We start from the raw sequence: 18,875 nt of genomic DNA, 5'->3' as shown, positions 1-18,875 counted from the left end.
ATGTGCGACACAGCCTGCCCACCTAGAAATATACTTTGCCCCTTCTGTGCCCCACCTGATTTTTTTTCCTGGTGCCGCCACTGCTCCTTCTCTGCGCTGGCTTCCTGACTGTGCCTCCAGTGGTGGTGGAGGCCCCTCGGCAGCTACTGTGGCCTTCTTTGCCACTGCTGCTGCCCCAGCCCCAAAGAAAGACCCTGGCTCCTGCCTTCCTCCTTGCCCTCCTCCTCCTTGGGCTTGCCCAGGTCGCTGGGCACCCACCCCAAGAAGGAGCCCATGGAGGCGCTCAACATGGCACATGGAGCCAGGGACTTCATCTACAGCCTTCACTCCACCGAGTGGAGCTGCCTGCTCCTTGTGCTGCTGCTGGTGGTGCCCCTCCTTATGATGTTGCTGCCCCCACCGGTTCCGGGGTGGGTGGATGGGGGAGAGGAGGGAATAGAGTGTGGTGACAGGCTGGCTTGTTGTTAATCAGTGACACAGAGGGGAAACAATGTTGCCTCTGTTTCCTCTCCCCTCCAGGACACTCGTTCCTCTCCTGTCTGCACCCTCTATCCCTCTTCTACCCCAACTCATAGGGGCACTTCTCTTTTCCCCTTCCCCCGGGACTCCCCCCCCCCCCACGCCAACCCTTCTCTTCTTCTGCCCTTGTGGCGGTTTCCCATCCTCTCTTTTCTCCTTCATCTCCTGTCTTCTGCCAGTACCCCCTTCGCGGCCTTCCAGAGACGTCTCTAGTTCCAGATCTCCTACATTCCCCCAAGTCCTCCAAATCTTGCCAGCCAGCCCTCTCTTATGCTAGGCTCGCAGCCACCCCTCGTCCTCCCTGTATTCACCCCAGGAGTCTCTCTCCCTGACCTCATTCCAAATTGTTTGCACAGCAGCACACAGGGCGGTCTTTTAAAATCATTATTAGGGCATTTGATGTATAAAATCCATTTTTAAACAAATTAGCTGTTTTAAGAAAAAACATAAAAGAAAAATAATAGTTCAGAAACTCTTCTTGAACAGCTGAATCGAAGTTGGTAATTTTTTTTGAGGATGTGTGTGCAAGTAGCTCACCTTGCCTAAGGTGCAAACTAGTCTGGCACTGGCCATGCTGCTAGTGTAACAAAGGATATGTTCTGTGGGTTGGATCCTGACACCTCATTACCGTCTGAAGGAGATGTTCTCAAAATTTATCTCTGATTTTGATTCATTGCTGACATTTTCTCTCTCTGATAATTGTCCTACCCTTATCTTGGGTGATTTTAATATTCATGTGGATGACCCTCACAACTCTGCAGCTTTTTGCTTTCTCTTGTTATCTTCCACTTTTGATCTTAAACTTTGGTCTGATTCACCGACACATTCCCTCGGACACTGTCTGGATCTTGTATTCACTAAGAATTGCTCTATCTTGGATCTCTTTAATTCCTCTTTATCCTCAACTGTTGACAATTTTGCTCCATCTATGACATGGATGGTTCTTCCTTCTCAACCCCAAATGAGGCTCACCTCTTTCATCTGTTACCTTCGTTCTTGTACCTGGGTGGCTGAACACCTTTGGTGTAGGACAAGGGACTGGGCGGATTTTGTCCATTACAAGTTTGTTCTTTCTTCGTTCTCTTCTGCTATTTCATTTTTTAAATAATGTTTTTATTATTGTTCAAAACATAATAAACACGAAATACGCAAAGTAAGACAGATAAATAAAAAAACATTTAAAAAAACATACAAAATTAAGATGGGCCTCCGATTTTCTCCACAGGAAAAATATGTAGCAATATTTTCTCTTGCTCTATAATTACAAAATTCAAAATTCCCCTCTTTCTTTTATCTTAAAGTTTTCTTCTTATTCATTGAATCCACAGATAAATCATTATTTTCTTGTTCCTGCATAAAGTCTATAAAAATTTCCATTCAGTTCTGAACCTAGATGTTGACTTTTCTCTAATTATTGATTCTGCTATTTCTTTGGCCAAACAGCAGTATTACTTATTGCTAATCCAGTCAAATGCTATGCATCCTCAGTTGGTCTTTGGAACTTTCAGTTCTCTTCTGAAGCCTAGTTCACCATCTTACTGCAGCCTTTGACATGGTTGATCATGATCTTCTTTTGGATTCCCTTCACGACCTTGGATTTTGCGACTCTGCCTATAACTGGTTTGCTTATTATCTAGCGCAGCAGTTCTCTTTTTTTTTTTTTATAATAATTTTTATTCATTTTCAACACTATATAAACATAGATAAACATTTCCAAAATATAACTAAAACAAACACAATAAGAAAAAAAAATACATCAAATATCTGCTGCATACATATTGAATAATTGTTGAGTACAAATATCAAAAACTATTACATATGCCTTATCACACTACAACATCTTCATTCTTAACATAAATGTGCACCCCCCACCTCGGGATCATTCTTGAGTCCAAAATCTAATCATTTCTTCTGCTGGTGGTTTCCCACTTCCCTTAGTAAACACGAACACTAGGAACTGTTTCCAGATTCCTTCGAACTCATTTATTTTAGTTACGCCTTTTCTCCACTTAATATTGCATGTCAGTTTATCATTAATGGCTATGTCCCATACTACTTTATACCATTCCTCAATAGAATATTCCCCTTGGATCTTCCAGTTCCTAGCTATCATCAATCGTGCTGCAACCAACAAACTCGATATCAGCTCTATAGTTCCTTTTCCACACTTTATATCTTCAAATAGTGACAGCAATGCTATTTTTGGTGTTTGTTCTATTTTCATTCCCACTATTTCTTCAATTTCTGAAAACACCATCTTCCATAATCTTTGTACATATTTGCATTGCCACCACATATGTAAATACGTTCCTTTTTCCCCACATCCTCTCCAACAATTTGCTGAATGTTGATCACTTATCTTATTCAATCTAACCGGGGTTAGGTACCACCTCCATAAAATTTTAAAATAATTCTCCTTTATTCTTACTGATAAACTTCTCAACACTCTTTGTTTCCATAGTCCCTCCCAGCTCTGTCGCCCTATTTGTATCTTCAAATCTGATTCCCAAATCATTTTCTCTATATTCTCTCTAAACTCCTTCTCTAACAATATTTTATATATTTCACTCATTAATCCTTTTGAAACTATACTACTTCCTTTTCCTTTCTCCTTACTTACTACTAATTCTTCAAACCTCGTCATCTTTCTGCACATTCTATTATCTTTAATCCACTTTTTATTCCATTGTTCTAATTGACCATATTCTAGCCAAGATAGCTTCTTCTCCTTTAACAAATTTTCCATATCTTCTCTTGTTTTAATATCTCTTACCCAATCCTTTAATTTTATTTTATTTTTCTCTTTTAATATTTTACATAATCTGCCCTTTAGATCCTCTGGGAAATTCTTTAACATTATTATCGGTGCTAAGGGAGAGTTGCTCGGAAGCAGCTTCCCTTTAAATTTACTCCAAATTTCCCATTGAGTCCTCAGGAGTGGATTATCTATACTTCCAACCCACTTTCTTCCTCCATCTTTAAAAAAAACATTCTCCAAATTCATCTCTACCTTACTTATGATTTTTTCTTCCATCCAATATAAATCTCCTACTCCCATAATTGCTTCTACAACATGTCTTAATCTATTTGCTACGTAGTATAATTTTATGTTTGGGAGACCCATTCCCCCCTTTTTTTGGCTTAGGTACCAATTATTTTTATTCACTCTTGCTCTCTTTTCTCCATTTATTAATAATATTTTGCCAACTTTTTATCTCGGTTTCTGATATTTTTATAGGTAACATCCTAAATACAAAATTAATTTTAGCTAATATCTTCATTTTTATCAAAGCTATTCTCCCAAACCAAGATAAATTTAATCTTTTATATTTTTCCAATTTCTCTAGTACCTCCTTCTTTAACCTCGTTAAATTTTCCCTTTCTAAATTCTCTAGATTTTTTGTAATTTTAATTCCCAAATATTTAATCTCATTCTTAACTTTCAATTCCATTCCCTTAAATTCCCAATCCTTTTCTTCCTTCTTAGTATAGTTAAACAACATCATCTCTGATTTAGACCAATTTATTTTTAACCCTGTAATTTCCTCAAATTCCCTCAACTGATATTTAATTCTTTCTAATTTTCTTAATGGATTCTTAATGGTCAATAAAGTATCATCCGCAAACATGTTTAGCTTTATTTCCCTTACCTCTCCAATTCCTTCTAATTCTTTATCCTCCCTTAGTGCCTTCGCCAAAACTTCCATAACCATTACAAAAAGGACCGGCGAGAGCGGACATCCTTGTCTTGTTCCTCTGGCTAGTCGTATCTTTTCAGTAAGTCCGTCATTTACCACCACTACCGCCGTATTTTGGGAATATAGCTGTTCTATTACATTTTTAAATTTATTTCCAAATCCCAATTTATCTATAATACTCTTTAGTGCCTGCCAGCTCACACAATCAAAAGCTTTAAAAATATCTAATGCCATAATACCTGCCTTAATATTTGCTTTTTTTATTACATTTATTACATTTAAAACTCTACCCACTAAATTATGCATATGTCTTCCTACCACAAACCCACATTGATCTGCTCCTATATATTCTGCCAAAAATTTATTTAGTCGTTTGGCCATAATAGATGTAAAAATTTTAGCATCCTGATTTATTAAAGAAATAGGTCTATAAGAATCGGGATTAGTCAAATCTTTATCTGGTTTTGGGATCAGAATTATCACTGAATGTTCCCATGATTCAGGTATCTTCTCTCCTGATAATATCCTATTATAAAGTTCCATTAATTTTGGAACTAAACAATCTTTGAAGACCTTATAATATTCTGGACCCAAACCATCTGCTCCTGGTGATTTACCCACTTTTAACTTATCAATAACCTCTTCAACTTCTCTTTGAGTTATTACTGACTCCATTAACTCCTTATATTCTGATTTTATTTCCTTCTTTATAAACCTTCCAATATACTCCTCCACCTTTTCTTGTTGAATTTCTTTACCCTTGTACAATTCCTGATAAAATTCCTGAAAATTTTTTATTTTAGCTTTCATTGCATGACAATAATTCCCTCGGCTATCTTTCAACGTTTCTATTCCATTCCTCCCTTTTTCTTTTTGTGTGAGCTTGGCAAGCAACCTCGAGTTCTTATCACTGTTTTCAAAATATTCCCTTTTCATATACATTAAATTCTTTTGAATCTCTTCTATATTTAAATTTTCTAATTGTTTCTTCTTAGCTTGTATTTCCACTAATTTATATTTATCTTTACTTCGCCAATATCTTTCCTCCAAGTTTTTAATTTCTATCTCTAACTTTTCCTGTTCTGCACGTTGTTGTCTTTTTAAACTACATGTTTCTCTAATACAGATTCCTCTTGCTACAGCCTTCATGGTGTCCCAAATGACTGACCCAGCTGTTCCTCCTTTTTCATTAATTTCCCATGACTCCGACAGTTCCTTCCGAATTTTATCTACTATTTTATTGTATTTCAATATCTTTGTGTTCAACTTCCATCTATATGCCTCTTTATAATCTTTCTTAACTGTAAATTCTAAACTTAACAAGGCATGATCAGTTACTTTTATTACCCCCATTTCCATTTTACAAATCCTCGTTGCAAAGTCTTTTGAAACAAATATATGATCTATCCTGGAGTATGTATGATGAACTGGGGAAAAGTATGAGAATCCAGGCCTATTCCCGTTAAGTAAGCGCCACGAATCTAAATAATCATTTTCTTTTACTAATTTATTCAATATAGTCATATTGTTCCTCTTTTCAGCATTAGTGGGATTTGACCTGTCTCTTTTATTATCCATAACCATATTAAAATCCCCAGCTAATATAACATACCCCTCCTTAAATTCTTCTATTTCTTTAAACAACTTTATAAAAAACTCTCTATGCCTCTCATTTGGGGCATAAACATTAATCAAAGTATAGACCTTTCCCTCAATTTTACCTTTTAACATAAGATATCTACCCTTATCATCCTTTTTTACCTCTTCTAATGTAAACCCACTTTTTTTTGAAATCAAAGTGGCCACTCCATTTTTTTTTGATGTCCCTAATGACTTTTCATAATAGGCTAGCCACTTTAATTTTATCATATTCGAATTCTCGGAGCCTTGGTGTGTCTCTTGGATCATTATAATATCTGATCCCTCTTTATTAAGCATTTGTTCTATTCTCTTCCTTTTCACGACTGCCCCTAAACCTTTAACATTGAGTGTTGATACCTTTATCTTTTTATCCATAATCACCCTTTTGAAATCTCTTCCGATCCCTTGTGCTCAGCAGTTCAAACTTGCTTACATAAAAACACAAACTCCATACATAAAACCCCCACCCTCCTACCCCAATCCCTCCTCCCCTACCTTCCCCCCCTCCCCACCCCCCCACTCTAATCCCCCCCATATCCCCGTGAGTCTAGTACTCCAGCCATCTACTTTAAAGGGGGAGGGGGGAGGCAGTGCTATGCCTGGCCGGCAGGTTTCTGTATTAGCATTTTTATTTGCAATTATCTCCAAACATAATTAACAATTCTCTTACTCTCCAGATGTCCCAGCCTCATTCCCTCCCCCACCCACTCCAGCCCCATCTGCTTCCCCATCCAGACCCAGCCTCTTCAGCAAATCTTTACCTTGATCCAATGAGGTTACTCTGTGTTCCCTCCTCCCATATGTAAATCTTAAAAAAAACGGGTAACCCCATGCATAAGGAATTTTATTCTTCATTAATGTTTCCGTTATTGGTTTAAGACTACGTCTCCAATTTAATGTACGTTGAGAAAGATCATTGTAAATTTGCACTGGTTTGGCTTTATATTATATCTGATTCTTAAATCTCAATTCTTTCATAATTTGCTCTTCTTTATAATAATTACCAAATTTCACCAAAATGTCTCTTGCCCCTTTGTGGTTTTGCCCCCCCACACGATGGACTCGATCCGGATCCAATCCGTCTATTGATATATCAGGCATCAGCTCCTTGAACCAGTTCACGATGATTTCTCTAAGATCTTCTCCCTGCGACTCCTTTAGCTGCTTTATTCAAAAAGTAGATCTACTAGATTAATCTTCCAAGGCAATTGATCACAGTACCCATTCTTTAAATTGTATATTAGTTGATTTCTCAAAAGCCTCTTATTTCTTCTGGTCCAAATCCGCTTTAGCCTCTATCTTTTTGATCTTATCCGAATTTTCCACCTTTTTATCCGCTAAATACACAATTGATGTCTAAATTCACTCATATGCTGATCCATTTTTTAAAAATATAACAATGTTATTTTCAGCTATAATGGGCCTGATCTCCATCAACGAGGGAGGGTTACTACCACTTTCTCCTCCTTCAGTCATATTTTATTCTTTATTTGGTATTGTATCCAAAGGGACTGGGTCTTTATCTTCCTCCTCTTGCTCAACTCCAGGGGCTGTCCTTTCCGGGAGGGAGAGGTATGTCAAATTATGATTTGAAAGTTCCTTTTTTTATGATTTGAAGGTTTCTTATTTTTTTTTCTTTTTTTTTTTCTTTTTCTTTTTTTGTATATTAAGCTTTGCCCAACTTTTGATCTTTCTTTTAACGTTAGGCATGGGACTCTTCTGGGTAGGGCATAAATCTTAGAGTGTAACTCACTTCCTTAGCAACTTATGCTGGCTTCTCTGTTATATATCAAACACTTTTTCCTTCTTCATGAGGGGGGGGGGAATATCCAGTTCACAACAGCATTCACTAGAGGGGATCAGTTTAATCATTCGCAGCCTCTCAGCTTCCCACATCTCCCTCACCGAATGCCGAATGCAGCTTCTTCCACCTTCTCTCCCCCCCTTCTCACCACGCCAATAAATCCAATCAACAACTTCCACCTTACAAAGCCAGCATTTCAATCGTTCCCATGTGAGATAAGAATGAAAGGTTATAACACAAATCAATGTCCAGCAAGCAAAAATTCCTTCTTTTTAAACTGCGTCAGTGTTTGCTCTTTACTTTCGGTTTCGACAGTGTTGGTTTACACAGACATTGTATTAAATATCAATCATCTCACCTCCCTTCTTCAAATCTCTCCGCTTTTCCAGCTCCTGTGACTTTTATAATCATTTTCTGTCGTTTGCTCAAAGATTTATGCCCATTAGAAGAGAGATAATTGCTTTTTCCGGCAAACGCCGCTTAGAGCCTCAGAAGAAACCCGCCATTGCTCAGGCGGCCAGCTCCGCCCCCCTAGCGCAGCAGTTCTCAACCTGTGGGTCGGGACCCCTTTGGGGGTCGAATGACCCTTTCACAGGGGTCGCCTAAGACCATCGGAAAACACATATTTCCGATGGTCTTAGGAAACTGTATTGACTGAACTATGTCATGTATCATCTTTTGTATTATTAAAGCTATTGTTATGTATTATTTTCATTAGCAAACTATCCCATGAAAATGGATCGTGTAGAGAAGAACGAAAATAATTTTATGGTTGGGGGTCACCACAACATGAGGAACCGTATTAAAGGGTCGCAGCATTAGGAAGGTTGAGAACCACTGATCTAGCGGGTCGTTCATGCAATGTGTTGGCTAATGGCTGCTTGTCTTCTTCCTTTCCCCCTTTCAGTTGGGGTTCCACAGGGCTTGGTGCTAGGCCCATTGTTGTTTTCTTTATATATGTTGTCCTTGGGTAATCTTATTTGATCTCATGGCCTCCAATTTCATCTGTATGCTGATGATACACAATTATATCTTCCATCTCTGGAACTTTCTCCTGATGTTCAGGATCATATCTCGGAATGTCTTTCAGATATCTCAGCTTGGTTGCTTCATCATCATTTGAAACTTAATATGGCAAAGACAGAATTGCTTATTTATTTATTTATTTATTTATTTATTATTTATTTATTGCATTTCTATACCACCCAATAGCTGAAGCTCTCTGGGCAGTTTACAAAATTCAGACAATTCAAGTATAAAACAACAGTATAAAACCATAATATAAAATACAATATAAAAGCACAACCAAGATAAAAACAGCAGCAATGCAAAAATACAAATTTAAAATACAAATTTTAAACACCAAGTTCAAATTAATTTATAGACTGTTAAAATATTGGGAGAATAAAAAGGTCTTCACCTGGTGTCTAAAAGGGAGGTGCCAAGCGAACCTCCTTAGGGGGTTTACCTCCCAAATCTTCTCCCTGTCTTTCATTCTCTATTACCATCAATGATGTTACACTTACTCCAGTTGAGGAAGCTCTTAGTCTTAGTTTTATATTTGACTCCTCACTCTCCTTTACTCCTCATATTGAGGCAGTAGCTAAATCATTTCTTATATAATATTGCCAGGATCCGATCATTTTTGTCTGACTCTTCTGCCAAGACTCTTGTTCATGCATTGGTTATTTCTCAGCTGGAGTATTGTAACCTTCTTCTGACTGGCCTTCTTTCTTCTCACATCAGTGCATTGGTTTCTGTTCATCACTTTGCTGCTAAGATCATCTTCTTGGCTCATCGCTCTGATCATGTTACTCCACTTCTGAAATCTCTTCATTGGCTTCCGATTCACCTCAGAATCCAGTATAAGCATCTCCTGTTGACTTTCAAAGCTTGTCACAGTCTAGCTCCTTCGTATCTTCTCTCATCTCACACTATTGCCCTGCTCGTGCACTTCGCTCATCAAATGCCATGTTTCTTACCGGCCCAAGGCTCTCTACTTCTCTTGCTCAGCTTCATCCATTTTCCATCGCTGCCCCTTTCACTTGGAATTCTCTTTCAGAGCATTTGCGGATCACAAGTTCAATCATTGTTTTGAAATTGCAATTGAAAACTTTTCTTTTTTCTACAGCTTTTAGAACTTGAATTTGTTCTTACTTTCACACTTTTAGTTTTATTGCCTATTTGGTGAATTCTCTTCCCTCTCTTATTGTTTTATTATGATTTTATTAGAATGTAAGCCTATGTGGCAGGGTGTTGCTGTTTTATTCTTTTACTATGTACAGCACCATGTACATTGATGGTGCTATATAAATAAATAATAATAATAAAATAATAATATGGAGGGCACTCTTGGGAGTGCAGCAGAGACAATAGGATGTGGAAGTGTCATTCCACAAGCAGAGTCCTGCTATTAGAATGTGGGTTTTGAATCTTAGCCTTTTGAGTCATACTCTGGAATCCTTTCCAGGATGGAGACTTTTCATACTGGAAACAGTATGAAAATATAATGTTGTTAACTGTATTCACCCCCCCCCCTTCCAAGCAGTGAGAGTCTTCAGGGATTCCAGCACTTACTCATAATTCCTGTTCCTTAGAAGGAGGTAACTGGAGACTTTCTGTGATATAAGATTTATGGATACATATAAATAGGCTGAGCATAAGATGGGGGGTTTATGGGAGTAACACTCCAACAGATCCCGGGGCCCCATCAGATTCCAAGGAAACCCATAGTGCCATTGGATTTCTTGGAAAGACCAAGTCAGCTCTCTATATCCTTTACAGATCCAGATACACCACATACTGACTGTTACATGTACAGGCTTCTATTAATCTCACCCCTGACACAATTAGCACATTTGTTAGGGATGAGCAGAGAATTGTGTGCCCACTTCCAAAGTAGTATAGCACCAGGTGAAAGGGGAAGAAAATGGGTATTTCTGGCCCTTATCTCTGCCTTATTGGTACATCACAGCTCCCATTATAATGCCTCATCAGACTGTGACATGCCCTCAGCTGTCTATGACTAGATTTCTGTGACATGTTTCCTTCATTAATTTATGGCTTTGCTTACTGAAGCTTTTTGGTATTTTGTAATATTCGTGTTTCTTCACTTTGATTCAGGGCTGAGTTTTCTTTGGGATTTGGATTACTGGAGGCTGACCAGTATTTTGTAATGTTTTTGATTGTTTACACATGAGCAGGTTGAGCATAGGTGGAGGCTCACAGCTTAGCACACACTTCAAAGTGTGATCCTCCAGTAACAAGTTGAATATAATAGGTAAAAATTACAGTGTTTCAACAGCTATCATTATGGTAATCAGTGTGGAGAGGCACAAAGTAAGGCTGCCCTCTTTCACTATTATTATGTATCTTAGCATTGGAATCTCTGACACAAAACCTCCCGGATAATTCACACATTAAAGGAGGTAAAATAGAAAATGAGCTGCATCTCTTAGGGCTCCATGAGGATGTCATGGTTCTGAGTACAGATCAACCAATTAGTACAGCACTCTATCTGAAAAAAGAACTAGAGAAATTTAATATTGAGACCGGTTTGAAGGTAAGCTATAACAAACTGAGATGATGTGTCTAAACTTCCCTCCATATGCACAAAAACAACTCACTATAATAATGGGAATACCGCTTTGTCATATTAGTTTTAGGTATCTAGGGGTCCAAATTACTAGGCAGTTAGGCATCTCAGATTTCTTAATCACTATTAAAACAATGTCACTCCCAAAACTTTTTTTTCTGTTTCAAACATTGCCAGTTTGGATTCCAACCCCTCGCCCCCGCCCCAACTACAACATTGGCAGAAGCAATTAAATGTGTTTGTATTTGACACCAAAACCCCTAGGATACACAAATGTCTCCTATATAAACAGCAGGAGAATGGTGGATGGGGAATCCCAAACCTGATAGGTTATTATGAAGCTAAACATATAATCCCCTTGATGGAAGAAGACATTTCCAAACAGTGGGTGAAGATAGAAGGAATAAGGAGTGTGGGAACTAGGGGTATGCACGGACCCCCCGCTCTGCTTCATTTCCAGATCCGCCATTTTTGGAGCGGCCCGCTCCGCTCCGCTCCCGCTCCGCCTATGTCCGCTCCGCTCCACTCGGAGCTCTGGATCCGGATCGGAGCTCCGTTTTCCCCCCCATAGGGTTGCATTGAAAGCTAAAAAAGTAGTTAGAAACCTCATGTTTGGCACCATGACACCTCATGGACGTATACACACGCACGCCAAGTTTCAAGGCAGTCCCATCATCCCCTGATTTTTGGGGAATTTTTGAAAATCGGGCACCCCATTCACACCCCTTGGGATAGCTCCGTCAATTTGCATGTTAGAAACCTCAAACTCGGCACCAGGACAGCTTATCCATGTGTCCACATGGACGCCCAGACTCAAGGCAATCCCATCATCCCCTGATTTTTGGCGCAGCTCTAACCTCTAACGCACCACCCATCACACCCCTTTTGATAGCTCCGTCAATTTGCACGTTAGAAACCTCAAACTTGGCACCATGACAGCTTATCCATGTGTCCACATGGACGCCAAGTTTCAAGGCAATCCCATCATCCCCTGATTTTTGGGAAATTTTGAAATTCGGGCACCCCATTCAGACCCCTTGGGATAGCTCCGTCAATTTGCACGTTAGAAACCTCAAACTCAGCACCAGGACAGCTTATCCATGTGTCCACACGCATGCCAAGTTTCAAGCAAATCCCATCATCCCCTGATTTTTGGCATGGCTCTAACGTCTAACGCACCACCCATAACCCAAATTCACACCCCTTTCGATAGCTCTGTCAATTTGCACGTTAGAAACCTCAAACTCGGCACCATGATAGCTTATCCATGTGTCCACACACATGCCAAGTTTCAAGGCAATACCATCATCCCCTGATTTTGGGGGAATTTTTGAAAATCGGGCACCCCATTCACACCCCTTGGGATAGCTCCGTCAATTTGCATGTTAGAAACCTCAAACTTGGCACCAGGACAGCTTATCTATGTGTCCACATGGACGCCCAGACTCAAGGCAATCCCATCATCCCCTGATTTTTGGCACCCCAAATCAAGTCCCATTCTACAACTATGTCAATTTGCAAGTTAGAAACCTCAAACTCAGCACCAGGACAGCTTACCCATGTGTCCACATGGATGCCAAGTTTCAAGGCAATCCCATCATCCCCTGATTTTTGGGAAATTTTGAAAATCGGGCACTCCAGTATGTCAGGGATTTAAAGTTGCAATGCAGACAGCTCAATGGGGCCAGTTCAAAGGAAATCCCAACATGCTACGAGATAACCCTAAATCTTCTTGCACATTTGAAAAATGGATTATTGAACTTGATAAAGTTTAAGTGAGCGCAGGAAGGACTTCTCCCCTGAGTCAAAGCAAGACACATACACCATCCCTGCAAGGCGGGAAGGGGAGAAGGGAGGGAAGGCAGGCAGGCAGCATGCATTGTAGTGCCGCAAGGATGGCTTGAGCACTAATGCATAGCAAACCAACCCGTAAGCGGGCACAAGGAGTGAGGCAAAGATGGCTGGTTGTTTCTTTCTAAGCCAGCAGTTACGCATTGAGGGGCACAGAGGAGGACGACTTGGAGCAAGCGTGCCGGAGGGTGCTGGGCACGAACCGCAGAGCCTATCTCCCAGGCACCAGGTGGGCAGAGAGGCAGGCAGAGCAGGCGAGGAGTCAGTCCTGGCAGATGCTCCACCACAGCAGCACCCCGGGGGAGGCGGGCAGACAGGCAGGCAGGCAGGCAGGCAGGCTGCGGGCATTTCTGGGGGCACAAGGAAGTGAGGCAAGGATGGCTGGTTTCTAAGCCAGCACTGCAGTTAGTCACGCATTGCAAATGCAAACCATCCCAGTGAGTCGGTCACCGAGGAGGACAGGCTAGCAGAGGGGCAGGCAGAGTGACATGTCATAGATCTAGTATTGGGGAGGAGTCAGTCCCGGCAGATGCCCCACCACATTAGCACCCTGGGTAGGCGCTGGAAAATTCCATCTTGTGGGTCCATACTTCCCCCACCCCATGTCCTGCAGGGTTGCCTGCCTAACCCTTGTGGGGATGGGAGATGGAGAGCTTAGAGTGGCAGTGCCAGCAGCAGCCTTCGGCTTTCCCCTGGAACCAGTCGCCTTGCCCGCCTCTTTCCCCAGCAAGACCGACTGGTGCTTCCTCTGAAGATGCATCTTCATGCTGCTGGTTCCATAATGCCCTGTAGATGAACCCCTGCTTAGGCTGAGTTTGCAGTGGCGACAGACAGCAAAGCGGGGATCCGCTCCCAACTCAAAGTGGTCCCACACGATGCTTGTCTTTCGTTTCCATGGTGACACCACCAATTGCCCGCCTGAGCTCTCTGGTGTTGCCACAGAAACAGGGGTTGCAGCGGAAGAGGTGTGGGATGAGACTGGGGAGAGAGCCTCGGCCTGTTGCTGCTCCTCCTCAGCCCCCACATCCTGGAGGACCACCGCCTCCTCCTCCACCCCCTCCACTGTGCTGAGGACCTCGTCTAGGTCCATCAGCAGGCTCATGGGCTCAAAAGATAATGAAGGAGATACTCCTCCTCCTCCTCTAATGGCACTGCTGCCACCTGCCTCTTGCAACCTGCCTCTTGCTGCCACCTGCCTCTTGCCACCTGCCTGCTTACTGGTGCCAGCCTGAGCCTTGCTGCTTTCAGCACGCCTGCTCCCTCTTCTCATGATGACTAATAAAATATTAATACTACTAATAATATGTATAAGAAGAATAAAATATTAATACTACTAAGAATATGTAAAAGAATATAATAATATGTTTAAATGTAGGGAAATGGGACAAGAAGTGTGTGTATGCTTTCCACAAAATGCTCAATCTGTGGCTGCCTGTTGCACTTCACAAAAGCAGCACACTCACAGTCCAAGTTACACAGAGAAGTAGCAAAGAAGTAGCTTATAGCAAACTAAGCTATAAGTCAGAAAGAAGCAAACAAACACACACACACGCGCCAAGCAAAATCCTAATCTATCTCCAAAGTCCAAACAAACACACAGCAGCCAGCAGCACTAACTAACTAAGTCTTCCCTCCACGAACGCCAACCCACAAAGAGACACAAAGCAGAAAGCTCTCAGGGTGGGTCTGCCTTAGTCCCCCCTCCAACGCTGGGATTGGAGGATGATGGTTCATGAGGTGATCAATTCTCATCAGGATTGGGAGTTGAATGTGCCTGTCATCGTTTCAAAAAAAAAAAAAAAAAAACCCAAACCCCGATTTTCAAAAAAATATTGGACATGAACCACAGGACGAAGAAAGTTGAGAGTAGTCTCAAAATGACCCCCATCCACGACTGTCTAAGCACAAGAATTTTCAAAACAATAGCCAGTTATCTCCCCCAGTTATCCCCGATTCTTTCCCGCAATGCAATCCTATGGGCGAAAAGCCGAAAATCACCGTTTGAGCCGCGCTGTTGACCCGATTTTTAAAAAATTCTAGCACGTGACCCGCACGACGCAGAGAGGTGAGAGTAGTCTCAAAATGACCCCCATCCATGACTCTCTGTGCACAAGAATTTCCAGAACGATAGCTTCAAAAACAACGTAGTTATCCGCGATTATTTGCCGCAATGCAATCCTATGGGCGAAATGTTTTCAAGATGGCGACTGGAGCGCTCCACCTGAACTAGGAGCTCTGAAAAATGGCCGCTTCTCTTCGCCTTGCTTCTAGGGGTCCGCGGCCCGCTTCTACTCCGCCTCTGGGTAAGGCGGAGCAGGCCAATCCGCTACTGCTTCTCCGCTCCTAATCGGAGCGGAGCACATGCCTAGTGGGAACCTCTGCTAGTTCTTGGCCATATTGGAAACATAAATTTAGATGAGTAGAGCAGTTGCAGAATCCTTTTACATTAACTACATTGAAAGCTTGGATAGTGTGGATGGAAACATTATCACCAATGCTCTCACCATTAACTCTGATATCTTTATTTAACTTTATTTCTATTTCAAACATTGCCAGTTTGGATTCCAACCCCCACCCCCCAACTACAACATTGGCAGAAGCAATTAAATTAACCCAGTGTTAGAAGGTAGACTAACAGCAAGGGAAAGAGTTAAGTGGAAATCCAAGGGACCTTATAATGTTATGGAGTTGTTTTAAAAATGGGCAATTGATTAAGCAGGAACAATTGGTAGAAAAATTAGGTGAGGACAAAGGACAGTGGATGAGAATTGCACAAACATGCACCTTTCTTTCTCAGCCAGAAATACAAACTGCGGCAGCCACTAGGAATTGAACAGCGTTTGAACGAGAGAAGGTGGGATATAATGGAGCAACAAAAGTCTTGGCCTCCAATTTTTATAAGTGGATAATGACTCGGGAAGTCAGTACAAATTATTCACTTAAGATGGTCTGGGAAACGGACCTAGGAATCCAAATTCTTAGGACAATGGGATCAGCCATCTTCTCACCTAGATGTTAAATTTGTACAGAGGATTTGACAGTAAGTTGTTAAATAAGGAATAAATAAGCCGTCTACTATTGGGAGCTAGATGGTTGATAGCTAAGCATTGGAAAGGTGGCCAAGGGCTCCATATTGATAATTGGTACCAAAGGGTATAGCAGATTGCACTTTTAGAAAAAATTGACCCCAAAATTGAGGAAAGTGTGAGGACAACTAAGCGAAGACAAATTTGAAGGGGTATGGAGGAAATTCATTGATTTTGTGAACAAAGAAGAAGGTGGGGAATGCCTCCATCGACATATATAGAGTTCTCCTTCATGGTCTCTGTGCATCATACATGGGCTCTGAGCCTGCGCAGACCATCATTGAGAAGTGTATGGCCTTGAGGGCACCTTTTCGTAAGTGTATGAGGTGTGGAAACAAACTCCCACCCTCAGATGGCCACTCCCTTTGTTTGTTGTGTTTGGGCAAGGGCCATATCATGGAAAAGTGCTGCAAACTCGGCGACATCACTCGGATAGACTATATAAATGTAATAAATAAGGAAAAGGAAAGGAACCTCTTGTGCAAGCACTTGTGTCATTGCTGACTCCTACAGGGACACCTGCTTTTGCTGACGTTTTCTTGGCAGACTTTTTTGCGGGGTGGTTTGCCATTGCCTTCCCCAGTTGCAGTTACCTTTCCCCCAGCTAGCTGGGTACTCATTTTACCGACTTCGGAAGGATGGAAGGCTGAGTCGACCTGAGCCGGCGGCCTGAGAACCCGCTTCTGCTGGGATCAAACTCAGGCCGTGAGAAGAGTTTCATCTGCAGTAACTGCCGCTTACCACTCTGCGCCACATGAGGCCCCTGTGCCACATGAGGCTCAATAATAAATAATAAATGAACAACTAAAGAAATCCATGATGTGGACTAAAACTTTGCAAGCAGTTGATGCCTCAGTTGAACCTACTCAATCTCCGGAGAATACTTCTCCACCTTCACCACTATTACAAGAGGCAGGACCTTATACGCAGGCCGCTTCACCATCTCGAGCTGTGACCATTAGCTTAGCTAAGAATATATCAACAAAGACTAAGTCTAAAAAATCAATGAATAAGGCATTTCTGGATGACCAAAAGAGGAAAAAGAAAAGCTCAAAGAAGGTTGCCAAGACCCCGTCGTCTCAGATGGAACCTTCTTGGTCACCACAGAGGCCATTGGCCTCAGATTTGCTCAACACGGATGGTTCAGTACTGACTCAGATGCCAACCAAAAACCCATCGACATCAGCAGATTCCTTTGGGCATACCGTCGCCCCCACCATTATTACACACGCCTATACCGGCAGTGCAAAGTATTACTGAACCAGATCTCCATCCCCCCCACTTCTACTTTGGAGGGAGAGATCAGAGATTTATCACCGCACCGACCATGTTCGCCTTCTTGGCAAACCAAGTCGATATCATAGACGTTCACCACAATTGATGTTCTCGGCCACGCCAAGCAGAAATTATGATCAGCAGCCTCAGTTTCATAACCGCTCCAGATCTCCCTTTGACTGGGATAGGGGGTCAGGTTGGGAATGTTCTTCTTACCAATCATCATACTATGACTACGAACCACGGCCTGACTGTTATTATGACAGCAGAAGACGGGACCCATATAAGCATCATCATTATGTTGTTAACGATTTTTGCCATCAACACCCCGACATGCCAAGAAGAGAGACAGATTACTCAGTAACAAGAGGAAAACAGCTGCAATGGCACCTTTCTCCATGTCAATACCCATCTGCGAAGCATTCTCAAGAAAACTGACATGCTCCCAAGATCAGTTTCTGATTCCCTTGGTCTGTGGCCGACATTAGCAAACCAGCATTCGCTACAGCCAGATCTCCCACCTCCGATGTTACTAGGTTAGGTGCTGAGGGTCCCACTTCTGAGAATGGACAGTTGGTGTTTATGGCTGCAGTTCTGGTGGGATTAGCCTGTAGGGATTCTTAACAGAAAAGGTGTTAGCAGAATGGATAATCACTCACTTGTGCAGTGAAGAGGGATTTTCTTTTTCTTTTGGCAATTCTGCATTTTTAATAAAACAGTGCTCCCCTTTCTTGTTCCAAGGGCCCTTTCTTCAATAGGCTCCCATCAGAAAGGATACCCCTCATGAACTCTAAGATATTTGAGGCATGAGGGCCAGAGTGATATTGCCTCTCACCATGTGACCCGTCATCTGAGTTACTGTCAGCCAGTGTGGTTTTTATATACTGGTGGTGTCATGTTGTGATTAGGTCCAGATTATTTATTTATTTATTTATTTATTTATTTATTTATTTATTTATCTCATTTACATCCCACCTTTTTCCCTCTAAGAGAATCAAGGTAATGTACATAATCTTCCTCCTCTCCATTTTAGCATCACAATAACAACCCAGTGGGGTAAGTTGGGCTGAAAGTCTGTGACTGGCTCAAAGTCACCAGTGAATCTTCATGTGGAAAAAGGGACAATAAACTAAATTGCCCAACTCCCAGCCAACACCCTCACCACTACACCACAGATTTACATGGTAGTTTTTTCTGAATTTCCCAATGAACTTAATAGTAGAGAATTTAATAACACCATTCTTTGACCTCATGTATCTTTACATCTTTGAAGTGGGGTGTCTTTGGATGAGGTGTACATTTAATCACCGAAGCCACACTTTTGCCACACACCCCTTTTTGGAAATTCCACTAGCAGACATTTCACCATATGGGGTGGGGGGGCTTTGCCCCATCCAAACCATTCT

The 18,875-nt window shown here is 41.6% G+C and overlaps 1 protein-coding gene across 2 annotated transcripts in view; it reads left to right on the top strand.

Annotated features, from left to right (window-relative positions):
* Positions 1–18,875, top strand: part of LOC134401619 (DGAT1/2-independent enzyme synthesizing storage lipids-like) — a 225,776-nt gene that overhangs the window by 181,391 nt on the left and 25,510 nt on the right. The gene's annotated exons all lie outside the window — the stretch shown is intronic.

This window comes from Elgaria multicarinata, chromosome 7, assembly GCF_023053635.1.
Source record: "Elgaria multicarinata webbii isolate HBS135686 ecotype San Diego chromosome 7, rElgMul1.1.pri, whole genome shotgun sequence".
Lineage (NCBI taxonomy): Eukaryota > Metazoa > Chordata > Lepidosauria > Squamata > Anguidae > Elgaria > Elgaria multicarinata.
Note: the sequence above shows the minus strand (reverse complement) of the source record. Positions and strands in the feature narration are given on the sequence as shown.